Source organism: Pistacia vera, unplaced genomic scaffold, assembly GCF_008641045.1.
Source record: "Pistacia vera cultivar Batoury unplaced genomic scaffold, PisVer_v2 Contig129, whole genome shotgun sequence".
Lineage (NCBI taxonomy): Eukaryota > Viridiplantae > Streptophyta > Magnoliopsida > Sapindales > Anacardiaceae > Pistacia > Pistacia vera.
The window spans coordinates 430,872-438,534 of NW_022195346.1; the positions used below are offsets into that span (position 1 = coordinate 430,872).

The 7,663-nt window shown below is 33.8% G+C and overlaps 1 pseudogene; it reads left to right on the forward strand.

Moving 5' to 3' along the window:
* Nucleotides 1-3,142: 3,142 nt before the first annotated feature.
* Nucleotides 3,143-5,510, forward strand: LOC116121836 (annotated as a pseudogene).
* The last annotated feature ends 2,153 nt before the right edge of the window (nucleotides 5,511-7,663 follow it).

Genomic DNA, 7,663 nt, shown 5'->3' on the forward strand with positions numbered 1-7,663 from the left:
TTGTCTTTTATTTCTTTTACAATGTTATTACAAGCCCAAATTCCTTCTACTTGAATAAATTTACACCACACAGTTCACATTGGCTTTGCCTCACCTCAGTCAAAACACTATCCATCCTAACCAATAACATATATCCACATTTCTGTCAGGTGTAATATCCTAACTAGTTTATAATGCATCTCCAATTCGGAAATTGAATAATTTATCTTTAATGAAATTATTCATTAGATCTCTCCAATATATCAAAAAGAGTATTTTATAACAATAAAAATAAATAAGTAAGCATAACAGCAAAAGAAATTCATACCAACAATAAAACATACATATGGTTATTTCTTTAGTTTTATGATGTATAAAAGTCTTGTGACAATGAAAATGACATTCATAAATTCATAAAAATTTTGTTTTTAAACCTATATAATTGCATACCATGAAGTACTATTCACTCATTATGAATGAGTGATAAAGATAAAACATTAATTGTTTAATATTGACATTTATTTATTTTAATCCAACAAACTACGAAGTCGCACACTTACTTGAGTAGTGCGGGAGACTAGGGAATGGGTTGAGTAAATTCCCCTAGGGACGGAGAAAGAATAGACGAAGCTTTACTTAGATAGGGTTTTGATTTGTATTGATTTTTTCTTAGTGATTGAAAAGGATGACGCCTGGGGATGTTATAGAAAGAGAAGGCAGTACTTCGAATGGCCAATAGAGGTGGCTCAACAGGGAAGGAATGGGAAATCGTCAAGGATGACTTCTTTGTTTTGTTGGCGAAACGAAGGGCTAAATAGCTGCCCCAGTGATTCTCTGAGCCAGTCTGCATCTCCAACGCCTCGACCCTTTGTTATAATGAATGTAATGGATAGTGTATGAACAGTTAAAATCAACCCAACCAACTTTGCATCAAAATAATATGCCAAAAAGATTATCGACTTGACATGATTTTTTCCTGGCAAAAAAGATTTCAGATTGACAAACTGAACAAAAAAAAAAAAAAAAAAAATTGAAAATGTTCTACGCCTCATTGCTTTAAATGTCAATGATTTATTTTATAAAGTTTGAATCTAATATTAAGGAAACGTAAAAACATATTTCTTCACTGATTCAGGATCACTCAAATCCTTATCACCAAGAATTAGGACATAATCAAGATTCTAGTTTCAGAGTGGTCAAAACTAAATAATTTTTTGAAATTTAAATATATAAAAATATTAATATTATGTGGCATGATTTTGATACATAAATAAAACAAGAAATAAAAAAAAATATATATATTTCTTAAAATAAAAAAGAACCCCCAAAAAAAGCCACTATATATAGGCAACAAAACTCAAAACTCTTTTTTTTTTAATCTGTTTTGATTAAAAAAATGAACTTAATATTTGGCTTTTTAAATAAATGAGAGGAATTAAAATAAATTGAGTTAATTGAGATATTTAAGTACACATTTGAATAAAGTTTCAGAATTCAAAAGATATTTAATATTTGGCTTTTTTTTTTATTTTGATAAAATAATATATGAAAAAACTCTTTTTTAAAATCAACTTTAGGTATAATATATCGTAGACTGGAAGATGATAAATATGGAACTATATCAAAGAATACACACACACAAAAAACAAAAAAAAACAAAAAAAAAAAAAAAATTTTGACTTATAACATAACAAGAATACTGGTTGCTACTATCAAGCCCAGTTAGTAAATACGGGTATGGCAAAAAAATGGTACGGGAATTTTACGGGTATAATACGGCAAACGGTAGAAAATATGTTTATAAAAATTCGGCCATAAAATTCGGATAGAGGAAAAATACGGGACAGGTATCTACGGGTTTAATACGGTGCATTGTCAATAATACGTTTTGAAAAATATAGCAATATCAATCTTAGTTTTAACACTTTTATGGATTACCTAGTTAAAATCAATATAGCATTTCAAATGCAAAGTATTGAATTAACCAATAACACAAATATACAATATATAACTGATATTTAAATTATAGTCTCCAGACTCAAACACAATATTTAGCCATGATTCTTTACTAATTTAAAGCTTGATAAGTTTGATATTACATGCAACCAATTTTAACTTCCTATTAATCCATTAAATTATATTAAATCAAGAACTAAAATTTGTCTCACGAATCTATATAAAAGATTATTGTTACAATGTAACTTGAAATATAAGATTAATCAATAAATAAAATAATTTTATAAAAGGATTTGTTAATCTTTTTCTGGATAAAACGCCATTCCTTATTCTTCACCAGCACCCACCGACTCAATCTCACTGTCTCACACCACACAGCTGCCGCAAAGCAGCAAACCGTCATCAGCCCTTCCCACTTCCGCAAAGCCCAACCACATCATGGACCCTCACCCCTTCCTTCCCAGTGCCTCCACCTTCCAACGAATCCCCAATGACCACCCAGCCTACCTTCCTTTCCAAAATAACACTCTAAACTAAAATCATCAGCCACCGAAATCAGAATCAACTAATGAAAAAAAGTATGAAAGAAATCCTTAAATTCAATAGCGGGGATGAAAATCATTGGGGGCTATACTGGTGAGGGGCTACGCTAGAAGTGGAGACACGTGAGATGGTGGTTAATTCGCGAATAATCTCTTCCTTTACCCACTGATTTCTTCTTCCCCCACTAAAACGACGGCGTTTCAATCAGTTTTTTTTTTCTTTTTTTTTTTTCTTTTTTTTTGGCAATAATTCGCGAATTATACGGATATTCCAATAATTCACGAATAATTCGGCATTCATTTAAAAAGTACGTAAATATGCGTTTTATATGTGAATTATACGGCTGGCCGTATCATTCGCGTATAAAACACGTATTTACTAACTAGGCTATCAAATGTTATATTAATATAAATATATAAAATACTTCTAGAAATTATAATAAGGAATAAAGAAACCATAAATCTCATTTATTTAACTAAACCATTCAAATTAACTGACACTAATTAATAATAATCACATTTATGGCATAGATAATAAAAGCTTAATTAATTCTTGTAACTCTCTCACCTGCATTAACACTAGTTGCTTAATCTCTGGCTATCAAAAAACATTCCAAAAAAGAAAAAAAAAAAAAAACAAATATTTCTATACTCTTCAGCACACAATGCCCTTGAATTTGAAACCAAATTTTGATAAGCATCGATGGGTAATTAACATCCGCCGAATGCTAGATGAAGAACTTGAAGAAGATGATAATGAATCCTCAGCATGCATTTTCAACGTCACCAAAACCTTAATGTGTAGTGATCCAGAATCCTACACACCACATCATGTTGCAATCGGTCCTTACCATCATTGGCGTCCTGAGCTCTTTGAGATGGGAAGATGTAAACTCGTTGCAGCAAAAAGAACTCAAAAACAACTTCAATGTCTCAAGTTTCAAGACTTAGTTCAGCAGTTGATAAAGCTTGAGCCGAAGATTCGAGCATGTTATCACCATTGTTTTAAAAATCGGACTGGTCGTTGACCCGATCAAGGGGCTGGTTTGCGGGTTGATCGGTCCAACCGATTAGACTAGTCGATCTGACCGATATATAACAGACACATCTTTAAACAATTCCATTAATTGTCATAAGTTTGAAAACCAGCAAATACATCCCTAAAACTTACTTATAAGCCCCTGTAAGTTTAAAATAAAGCAAATGCACCCTACGGATTTTATTATTAATTGTTTTTTCTCTCTCCCCATCACTTCCATCTTTCCTTTTTTTCTTTCTCCCCATCACTTTCTTCTTTCTCCTTTTTTTTTCTCTCTCTCCCCATCACTCCCCGTCACTTTCTTCTTTCTTCTTTCTTCTAACACATTTGCATCTCTCTATTGTAATTTTTCTCTCCTCTTCTCTTTCTCTTCATTTCCTCTTTTCTTTCTTCTAATCTTCTTCCTTACTCTTTCTCTTGTCTCCTCTTCTCTTTCTTCTTCCTTCCCCTCCCCTTACTTCTTCTTCTTTACACTGTAGATTTTAGAGTAAGTGAAGAAGAATAGAAGATGAAAATGGAAGATGTAATTTGGTTTATTCAAATGAAATGGAGAATGAAACGGTGCTGCAAATTGATTTCGGAATTAGAAATATGAATTTTTTTAGGATCAGGTACCCAAAAATAGCGAACTGTTTTAAGCCCCGGGCCGGTCAGACCAATGGTATTGTACTGTTTGGCTGGTCCATTGTCGGTTCAAAGCGGGTTTAATGACATTCCTGGTTTTTATGTTAACCTGAACCAAAGTAAAGGCCGGCTCCCAGTCGAACCGGCCGATTCGGCCCGAGTTTTAAAACAAACGTTATCACAAGTTTTTAGATTTTAGTGGTGAAACTTTGACATGGATGATGGCCATTGATGCTTCGTTCCTTCTTGATTTCCTTCAAATCTATGCCACCAGATAAGGTAAAACTTTATCAAGGCATAATGCAATTCTTAGAGATATTGTGATGCTTGAGAATCAAATACCCTTTTTTATATTGAAGAAGATGTTAGAATTCCAATTTCAATCGTTAGAATCAGTGGATGATATGTTGTTGTCGATGTTAATGGGATTACGCAAAGAGATTTCACCTTTCAAAATGATGCAGGACTTGCCCAATATTGAGCTCTCGGATTGTCCTCATTTGCTAGACTTTTTGTATCACATGTTCGTGCCCAAATTGAAAGGACCAACTGAAATTATCGATGTTGAAGATCACTGTGAAGCTGATGAGCAAGGTATGGAAAGATTTTTTTGGGGTTCAAATTTTGTTAAGCAACTTCTGAGGAAGACATGGAGGCTGCTTTCAGAATTACTAAACAAGATTCCGGTTGTTTTTATACAAAATTTGCTACTATCAAGACTTTTAAAAGCCATAGTAAAATTACCTTGGACAATCCTCTCTAACCTTCTTGGATTTTCCATCTTTTGTTACATTCTTTTGCTTCTCCACCAATATTGAAGAAAACAAACCAGAAAATGAGAGTTCTAAGATTAGCAAACCAACATTAGTAGAAGAAATCACAATTTCTTCTGTCTCTGAGCTCTCAAAAGTCGGGGTCCATTTCTCACCCACTAATGGTAACATCTCAACAATTAGTTTTGATTTGATTGTGTCACGTTTTATCTTCCTACAATAAGTTTAGACTTGAACACAGAGGTGATTTTGAGAAATTTAGTAGCATATGAAGCATCAAATGCATCAGGGCCATTGGTTTTTACTCGTTACACAGAATTGATGAATGGGATTGTTGATACTAAGGATGATTTGAAGTTGCTAAGAGAAAGAGGTATAATTTTGAACCGTTTAAAAAGTGATGAAGAGACTGCAAAGCTTTAGAATGGGATAAGTAAGCCAATTAGATTGACAAAAGTGCCATTTTTAGATGAAGTTATTGAAGATATTAATAAGCATCATGACGGTCGATGGCTTGTCAAAATTTGAAAATTTATGATGCATCATGTGTTTAGTTATTGGCTGACACGACCCATCCCGACTCTCCCTATCCCATAGGCTTCGGGTACACTCATGAGACTCGGGTGATCAAGAGGTGCCATGTGAGAAAACTATGAAACCTGTTTATGAATTAAACATCATAAAACTCTTCTAGCTAAAAAAAATTATAGGCACTCTTTTTTGCTTTTTCACAAATAATTATAACATCATATATGAACAAACAAATGCAACTAAATTTTTACAAAATGAAATGTATAGTATCAGATTTTTTTTTTTTTTTTTTTATATATATCCTTAAAATCCAAAACATGAAATAAATACATGATGAAGAAACATAAACTTTGCAGCGAAAAATAAAAACAAAACTATGACACATATGATGAAATGAAGTCGTGTGGCTTAGCTTTGAGTGAGATTCACTCCTCTGCACGATCTCCTTCTTGACTTAGTAGGGGTGGAAAAGAAAAACATTTAAAAACAAAGGGTGAGCTATAATGCTCAGTTAGTGGAGAATAGGTTAGTATGCAATAAAATATTTCAATATACAAAAAAAAAACGTTCATGCTCATAAAATCTCATTTCCATAAACACATTTTATAATATAAATCATCTTTCATAACCAATGCTGAAATCTCTCACGGCAAAAACTTTTTTCTGAAAACTTTTATGGTAACAAATCAATACTTATTTCCCTCAAAAATCTCATTTCTAAAAACATTTCATATACAAATAGCACTTGCATTTATAAATTTCCATTTTAAATTCATGATATACATATACATATCCAAACCATCTCTCAATCACATGTGAAAACTCTCATCCAACTGGTACCCAGGGGTAAATCCATCTAACCCAACAAGATCTAACATTGCGCGGGTTGAAACACTAGATCCATCATGCTAGATAGAATTGGTCACCACTCAAGCCTCTAACCTAGCGAGACCATGCATCGCTCGGGTTGGCACAATCATATCCTGTCTAGCGATATTTGTCTCGCTCGAGCCTTCGACCCACTTGGGCCAGCAAAATCCTGTGTAGCGATATCTACCTCACTCGGGCCTTCGACCCATTTGGGCCAGCAATATCAAATCATATGTAGCGATATCTACCTCGCTCGGGCCTTCGACCCACTTGGGCCGGCAAAATCCTATGTACCGATATCTGCTTCGCTTGGGCCTTCGATCCACTTGGGCTGGTAAAATCCTGTGTACCGATATTTACCTCGCTCGGGCCTTCAACCCACTTAGGCTTACTGATGGGAATGCAAAATGTCATATTTAACCCCCTTAATGTTTAGTCTTTTATACGTATTTGTTTCCTAATTGTACTCATTATTACTTTATTTTGGTTTAGGAAGCAAATGGAGGTGTTAATTGAAAAACGGAATTAATTAGGGGAATTCGGACAGTTTCGCCACTACTTCGTAATCTGGGCATAATTCTCTCATCCGAGCTCCCATTGAGATGATTCAAAATGCTGTGGAACGCTAAGAACGAGATCTACAACTTTCATGTTTTGAGTTTTGAGAGATACTGGCTGAATAAAGATTGTAGTCGAGCTTGAAGTTGACGCACCTGCATTGCCGACGTCCTGGAGCGTTCTGACTTGTTATGCAAGTCAGTCTATTATTGCACGTTTTGAAGACATACATGCTGCACGAAAATTACAGCTGGAAACACCACTTTCCTATTTTATTAGGACTCTATTTTATTTTATTTCCAATTAGAATTAAATTAGGATTAATGTTATTTTAGGATAGGAGAATATTTCTTTTAGGAGATTGAGTGAGATTCGAATTCTAGAAAATTGGATTTTTAAAGGGAGATCAGATTAGGTTTTAAGTACCACCCCTCTCTCTCTTTTCTTCTCTGGAATTTTCTTTCTCTTGAGTTTTTGTGAGGGCCATGAGCGGCTAGAACTTTTGTAACTTGGTCGAAGGAAACGGAAACCTCGGAATCAAATAAACTGTGAGATCTTTCTGTTTTTAGTGTTAAATTCATGTTTGAGTATTGAATGTTATTCTGTGCATATTTTCATGATTGATGCATTTAATTACTAGGAGGCCTACTAATGTTTTATTTGTTGAAATCTACTGCTAAGTTTGATATCAAATCCGTAATTGTTTGATCCCTCCAACTTGTAAAGCAATTAGGGTTAGTAATTTGCTGCGTCAAGAATTAGTAACCTTACGAAGAACATTCAACTAAATT